Source organism: Ruditapes philippinarum, unplaced genomic scaffold (genome assembly GCF_026571515.1).
Source record: "Ruditapes philippinarum isolate M1 unplaced genomic scaffold, ASM2657151v2 ctg1181_1_1_1_1, whole genome shotgun sequence".
In the NCBI taxonomy this organism is placed as follows: domain Eukaryota; kingdom Metazoa; phylum Mollusca; class Bivalvia; order Venerida; family Veneridae; genus Ruditapes; species Ruditapes philippinarum.
The window spans coordinates 15,419-24,004 of NW_026866847.1; the positions used below are offsets into that span (position 1 = coordinate 15,419).

At 31.1% G+C, this 8,586-nt stretch overlaps 1 long non-coding RNA gene across 1 annotated transcript; it reads right to left on the reverse strand.

The window, feature by feature from the left end:
• Nucleotides 1–556: 556 nt before the first annotated feature.
• Nucleotides 557–7,926, reverse strand: LOC132733996 (uncharacterized). Its single transcript, XR_009626239.1, has 3 exons — nucleotides 7,795–7,926; nucleotides 2,946–3,113; nucleotides 557–629 (listed from the first exon to the last, which is right to left on the reverse strand). It is a non-coding gene; the product is annotated as an uncharacterized LOC132733996 (long non-coding RNA).
• Nucleotides 7,927–8,586: the final 660 nt, after the last annotated feature.

The following is an 8,586-nucleotide window of genomic DNA, read 5'->3' on the forward strand; positions in this document are numbered from 1 at the left end:
AGGTTTCGAAATGTCGTTTAAAGCTACATTAAATAAATTTCATAAAAAAAAGAAATAGCTCAATTCGTTAAATAAATATGCTTCATATCGACGCCCATTATTTTTTTGGTGTCCAGACAACCAAAACAAGAATTCATAAATTTTGTTTTGTGAACGATGCCTGCTTATATATAGGTTAATTAACTTAATTTTTTTTATTAATTTTGTCACATTCTGTTATTTAGATGAGGAAAAAACATCACTGTGGCATAGCAACAAAACTCTTTACCCTTAAAATACATAAAAGGAACCGAAAATGAATTAAATCATTAACACTTTAAACATTTGTTTTCTTAACTATAAATACACCTTAAAGGGTCTCCACACAACGGGTCTGGAAATTATTTTTCGATTTGAGACAGGTCTAGACCAGTAACTTGTGTGTAAAAAATTTCAGATCATACACTCACTTCGTTTTTCCAGAATAAATATTCTTATTGTGAAAAATAACTCAAAACATGAAAAGTGATGCAAAACTTCTTTAAAAAATCAATATAGTATGATAATTATAAACTTACTGGAAGAGGTGCCATCAGAATCTTCACAGTCTGTGTGCTGACTATTGTTATTAATACACTCGTCTGAACATGCTGAAATAAATAATAGAACACCATATTTAAAGTGAATTGGTTTATCATGGAAGGTCTATAGTACTATAAATAACAAGCAATTATCCTAGTAATTTGCAAGCAATCCATAAGTCCCCTACCGGTTAGAACCCCATCAACATTCTGAAGGGCCATTGGCCATTCACTTATGTTTCAATTTTTCTCTTTTTTAAGTAAATTTGTTGGAAAAGTTCTTTAAAAGTGATCACAGGAAACAGTTTTTATGAACAGACAGACAGACAGACTGAAGGACACTCTAAAGTTGATATTTGAAACATCCCTGTTACCAAAATATAACATTTTAAAAGCAAAATTCTTAAAGAGGAGATAACTCTTGAATTAAAGATGCAATTTCATAAAAATTTTCAGCTCTTTTTTGACTAATCACAAATATTGTTATATTTGCCATGTTTTAAGCCTACTTGTTGCCAAGGCAACCATTATTTTTTCAAAATAGGAAGAACAGATAAGACATGCATAATCTCAAGACTGTCATCTACCCATATGTCAAATTTCATAAAAATATTTCTCGTACTTTTTGAGTTATCACTGGATTCAGTTTATGTGTAAAATTTGCCATATTTTCAGTCTATGTGTTGCCATAGCAACCAGAATTTTCAACATAGGAAGAAAAGAAAAAGACGTGCATAATCTCCAGACTGCCATCTACCCATATGTCAAGTTTCATAAAAATATTTCTCGTACTTTTTGAGTTATCACTGGATTCAGTTTATGTGTAAAATTTGCCATATTTTCAGTCTATGTGTTGCCATAGCAACCAGAATTTTTAACATAGGAAGAAAAGAAAAAGACATGCATAATCTCAAGACTGTCATCTACCCATATGTCAAGTTTCATAAAAATATTTCTCGTACTTTTTGAGTTATCACTGGATTCAGTTTATGTGTAAAATTTGCCATATTTTCAGTCTATGTGTTGCCATAGCAAACAGAATTTTCAACATAGGAAGAAAAGAAAAAGACGTGCATAATCTCCAGACTGCCATCTAACCATATTACAAGTTTCATAAAAATATTTCTATTACTTTTTGCGTTAACACTGGATCCAGTTTATGTGTAAAATTTGCCATATTTTCAGTCTATGTGTTGCCATAGCAACCAGAATTTTCAACATAGGAAGAAAAGAAAAAGACGTGCATAATCTCCATACTGCCATCTATCCATATATCAAGTTTCATAAAAATATTTTCAGTACTTTTTAAGTTATCGCGGGATCCAGTTTTGTGGACGGACGGACGGAGGGTAAACATAAAGTCCCCTCTGGTAAACCTGTAGGGGACTAATGAGTTTTATAAGCCTATAATTCTAAAACTTCATTGTAGCGAAATCGCAAGTACAATTTCTTTTTGCATGAGAAACTCCGCCTTTGGGTCATCCGTACATCAATAGAAAATCAACAAACATTTTTAAGTAGCAGTCCGAATTTAACGGTATATTTCCGCATTACATAACGGATGTTTTCATACAAATTCATTGCTTTTTTATGAGATAACTGCTTTTTTTAAAATGACAGGGCTAATGTACCATGAAACTAAAACTGTAAAAGTTTTTGCTGTGGTCCACATGGTTACAATTGATTTTGTTATTGTGACGTAGCGCATACACAAGCTAATTATTAGTCTTCATTTGCATGTTAAAATTCATATAGGAACTTTAGTGTTAGCCCCGGGTTTTCCTTTTAAAATCATAGCTTATTTACAATTTTTAATGAAATTTACAACAATCCTGTTCAGCCGACAGAAAAATATGTTTTTATATTTTATTTAATGTACATGTAGCTTTAATTGTAATTGCAAACACATAAAATTAGTTTCAAGCAGAAACCATTAGTACTTTTTTTAAAAGGATATGAATGTTTCATTCTTAAAAAAACCCAGATTTTTAAATGACTATAATTATATTCATATTATCTCAACCTACAGTGTGTATAGTTCAAAACACACTTATAGTATATCTACATAAATGTAGTCAAAATATGTTTATTCTTTATTTTCAAAGAGTCTCCTGCAGTAGCATTATTATCAATATTTTGAAATATATCAAATTAGAGCATTGTTTATCTTTAGGTGGACTTGAAATTGATAAAATGAAATAAACTAACTCAACAAATCTAATCATTTACATATTATGTTTTGTACACGTGTTTAGTTTTTTAGCATAGGTTAGACCGAAATGCCTTTTGCAGTTTCTACAGTGTACTCAAACCTTTGTGTCATTAAGGTCCTTATCCAAAGATTGGGGGAAGGACAGAAAAGTTGAGATTAATATAGAAAATTACTTTAGTCTGGTGTCAGTCTAATTCTGTCACTCTGGTATCGGTCAGTTTCCATTTTGGGTTCTGACAGATCAATCATGTTAAAGGTCTGTGACCAAGGCTCCTATAATTCAAACTGTACATGTAGTTCTTTCCTCTGTATCATTTCAAAATTCATCAGGAAGGTTTTCCCTGGAAGCAAATGAAAATATAACAATAAGTATCACCATAGAAGAAATTATATTCATATTCTTTTAAAGGCACATTATGCCACAGAAACAAAAAATTTTTTATTTCTTTAGAAAGGGCAAACATTAATATTATACTGTTTAAATAATGGTTTTAGAGAATGTTAGATCTGTGCTTTTAATGTTACCCTAAGAAAGTAGTGATAAATGTGAAATAATTAATTTACTGGTTAGAACCTTAATTAGCAACATTCTAAAGGGTGATGGCCATTTAATTACGTCATTGTGGAAGACATGAATGTCCTTAAATCTTTTGAATTCTTTGTCTGTGTCAATAGTACAGTAAACTCCTCTTTGAGACATTCAAAATCTGTTTCTTATATCTGTTATTCCTTGTAAACATACCTGGGTATAGCGAATAAGTTCCTTGTATCAGGAGTTTTTATAGTGAACAGATTTACATTAACAAACTGATTGTTTACCATTGTCCTCCATTTTGAAGAGCATTTGATTAAAGGGACTCCACTGTCAGATTTCTCAACATGATTGGACTAAAGATATTTCTTTGATATTAATGTTCCATATGATGTAGTTCTAGACAAATACATTGTATCAAAACTTTCAGATCATTTGCTCACTCCATTTTCCCAGAATAATTATTTTAATTGTGAAAAATTACCCAAATTTGAAAAACACTTTTCGCTCGAATCGTGCTAGAAATTGTTATTATACAGCACAAAATACGTTGTCTAGTTACTTATGAGCATTTTTATTTACATGTATTTAACTTCATATATCTATTAGTTTAAGTGCCCAAGCTCATCTAAATAAACAATTGAAATTTTAACGTTTCAGGCATTTGGACCACAGTGGAGTTCCTTTAAGAAAAATAACCAATTTGGGTTTGTCATCGTTTGGGTATGTGATACATAGAATATTAAATTCGTTTAAGTTTAATAGCAATTTCTTTGTACAGCAAGATTCCAAGAGATCACCATTTCCACAACTGAAACTATCAAAAGAAAAAAGATCTTTGTAGCAAAATTAAAAATTGCAGAACAAGATCTAAACAAAAAAAGGAAATTGTCAAATATTGTGCTAATTCTTTCATTTCAGGAAGAGTATCTTAAATTTATTTTTGAAAGTAAATGAAAGTGTTTTAAGCTCCCATGGCTAAAAATATTTGTTATTACAAAATAGCAGATTTCCAGTGCAAATTCTTAAAATTTAACATCAGGCATTTTTAAATTTAAATTAAAAATGATTGTTAGACATATTTTCAATCATACATGTAATTGTATGGAAAGAGACTTAATTTTCCTTTGGATGTCAAATATATTCATTCATTTTACACATACATGTGAACTTTTTTTGATGATCAATTGGGAGATTTTTCTTCAAAAAAGGGGGAGATTTTAGAATTTGCAATAAACAAAGAAGGAGGTTCTGTCATCAAAAATAGGGAGATTTCTTTAATTTGTGAAAATACCCCTTATTTTAAGAAAAACCTTTGAAAATATGCCTGCAGAAAGTGGGATTCTCCTGCTAAAAGTGGGAGTAATCACATGTATGTTTACATTATCAAAGATTACACTTTCTGTTTCTGTTTACATCTGGAACCATGTGGTAGAACTACTTTCAATCCATATCACCTCCAAAGTTATCATAGATAATAGCCGAGGACATTCAATTTCAAATTGATATTCCAGTGGAACCACTGACCTAAATTTGTGTCAGTCACATACAACTAGCCAATATGCACTGTATAGGCTTGCCGTACCTATTTTTGAAAATAAATAACGAAAAATATAATGAATATGCACTAGTTTTTCTAACAGAAGATTTTATTGAATATCATAAAAACTTTATCAATTACAGTTAGGTATATTAGTTTTTAGTGTTTGATGACCAGATTTTTTTCTCTGAAAATCACGGACTTATCATTAAAGTCCTTGTGAAAATAAACTGAAGCATTATTAAATAATTTCAATGGACAATATGGATGTAATTATACATGTGTAATAAAAAGTTCATCTCAACACTTTCAGCAAGCATTGTAAATTTCAAGCTGATTGTTCAATGCTTACAATTTCAAGATGCAGCGCACCTGTTTTTCACAACTGCATTTGATGTCTATCAGGTCAATCCAGCGGGAGTTAGATTATGACAAAGTATATATTTGTACCTAATTATACCTTGTAAATAACAAAGTATTTCCATTGGCTCACAAAAACTCTTTAATCAAAGCTGAATTTATTTCAGATAAATGTATCCGGGATTCCCGGGTATCTTGTCAATAATATAAATGGCAGAAATTATCCATAAAAATTATATAGAAAAAGAATATACATTGTATGTTCATTTTTGAGACGTGCAAGTTACTAACTTCATCATTTCATTTATTATTTAAAAAAATGCCCTATGGTTGGACTCAACGGTGCGTATAGCCTAAATGTTTGTCACTCACATACAGCTAGAACTTTTAGTAAGCAGTACAGGCATGTCCTGCTTAGCTACATCCTTGTGGAAAATTCCAATAGAAAGAATTTCCTTAGTTAGACACTATACATGTATTTTTTTGCTTTAAGACACTATACATGTATTTTTATTTTATTTTTATTTTTTGCTTTAACCCTTAACCGCATGAGCATATTGTGTGAAAAATGTTTGTTTTCATTGAAAAGCCTCCTGTTACAAATTGAAACTGCTATGAAACTATGAAAAATGCTTCTGTACTGATGGTTTAACTTGGAACAAATGTTGACTCGACCATAGCCTCTGTAACAGCATGCTCAATCTTTAATATCCTTTTACTGTAGCAATGGGGGAAGGTCTCAAAATTGCCAAAAATCACTATTTTGCATTGTTTGTTTCCATCAAAACTGATTTCAAAGAGCTGGAACTTCTCAATGGATTGAGATAGAGTAAAAGGCTTTTCAACATTGATTACATGTTACCTTACGATCGACCTAAGCCATTTTTAGCCTGTCACATGTCCAAAATTTTCTTAGCAAACCCCCCAACAGAAGGGGGCACATTCCCCCTTCTGGCAACCCCTTGATGTACCTTTTCAATAGGGGCGGCGCCGAAAAAGTGATCACTTATTTATCAAAATTTCTGAAATGAAAAGATGTGTTTTGGGGCCAAACAGGACATTTTTTCACTATTTCAGGCCTAAAAGGAGGGGTCGAAAGTGTGTTGTTTCGCATATATACATGTATGTGGTAAAGGGGCAGCACAAAATACCCAAATCAACCCAAAAATTGCCAAATTTAGATATACCCAAATATTGCCTAAATATACCCAAATATTCCCCAATTATACTAAAAATAAATGTTTTATACTAAAAAAGTGCTGTTTTAATCATGAATACAATATACATTTTCATACATGTGAACTTTTTCAATGATCAAGTGGGAGATTTTTCTTCAAAAAGAGGGAGATTTTAGAATTTGCAATAAACTAAGGAGAAAGTTCTGATATCAAAAAGAGGGAGATTTCTTTAATTTGGGAAAATACACCTTATTTTAAGAAAAATGTTTGAAAATATGACTGCAGAAAGTGGGAGTCTCCCACTGAAAGGAAATAAACATTTTCCTATTATTTTGTTTTAAACCAAAATACAGTATATGTACTCCATTAAAGCTATTATTTTTTTTAAATAACATGGACACTAATCTTGTACATGATATGAAATTTCAACAAAATTACACCTTAAAAATGTAAGTGTCGACAACAAATATCATATCATGATTTAAAATTGCAAGTTTGTTTGTTTTGTTTGTTTGTTTATTTTACACCTTTTCCGAACAGTATTTCAGTCATATAGGTGGGTAGTTTCCTAACCATCATTCCTGGAGAGTTACACCAGTACTTGACTACCTTCCTCCGCGCTATACTACCAAAGCATCTCCCGGGGATCGAACCCACGGCAAAGAGGTAACTGGAAGAGTAGTCATCGACTGTAACCCATCAACCACGGGGGTGGTTAAAATTGCAAGTACATTCATAAAAAACCTTTATAGTAGATAAGCAAATGTAACAACTTTATTTTCTTACAACATCTCAACTACCCATTTCAACGGAATGAATGAAAGTTATAGCAGGCCAAGTCATATTATTTTATAAATATTTATTTATTTCTCATTATAAGCTATATTTTATACAAACAAAAATAGATATTGTCATATTTGGTTATATTTGGGTATATTTGGGTGTATTTGGGTATTTCGTGCCGCCGGCGGTAAAGGGTTAAGGGACATTAATTTAATTCTTTTTAAAAAATCAAAAATGGCATAAGAAATCATATATTGTATAAGTCAAAAGTGGGACAAAGACAGAAATGGCCAGGTTGCATTTGTATACCTAATGTCATGAGGCTGTGATGTTACGAATATGTTCTACCATTGACCTTTAATATCAAACATTTGACTTTGTCGGTAAACAGGAAGTGGATGAGCGACAGACCTGACATTGAATCCCACAGTATGGAACCACATGTTAATGTTGTAAACCAAATATCAAAAGGGTGTGATATCAGTAGTTACTTAGAAAAAAACTGTTACAAATATTTTTTTTCTGCACAGCATTCCCTATACTATCACCTGGGTTTGCACGTATGGAACCTGACCAAAAATTGCATAAATAGAGGAAGTAAGTTATTATATAAAAAGAATTGAACTTACTATCTCTAATCAATTCAGGAAAAACTTCAAGCACATCTGTTTTCATCAACGTTAAGGTAGGTAGGTGATAGCATAACGGTTGCTCTATGTGGACACATTCTTCATCTGTTAGGCTGTTGTTTTTCTAATTCTTAAATACTAAATAACATACCCAATAAAATGTTAAAAATAAACACAGTCACTAGCATGTAAATAACATTAAAATGATTTTTTTTTATAAAAATGAATTTAAATTAAAGCAACTACTGAAACTATTTTGTTAAATAAACTCTACTCACTGTGCTCATGTTAAAGATAAAGTTTATGATGTTCATACTTTTGTCAAATTTGACTGCAAAAATCCATCCACTTTGTATTGAAAATTGTACACTTATTTCTTATTAAAGATTACATTGGTCACTTATTAAAACAAAACTGCCATTTTTTTTTGCTGTTTTTAAAATAACACCACATATTCATATTGTCTATACTAAAAGTGTTAAAGTTAAATTAAAAGTAACTATTTTCTGTATGTGGTGGTGGTTTTTGAAATGGTGTTCCTTTATGACAACAAACATATACAACAAGTTTGCAGTGAATAGTTTTTACATATTTTCAGACAATGAACCTTTCCAAAAAGGTTAATTAATAAGCACACAAAAAAACATATGACTTTTTCTTCAAAATGGGGAGCTATTTAAGTGTTTTATTAAAAAGTACATAGAAGGAAAAAGGACTTACTGCTTTGTTTGCTTCTAATGGTTGTTTAACTGGTGCATGTTTCTCTACCAAGTTGATTGCCTTCAATTCTGA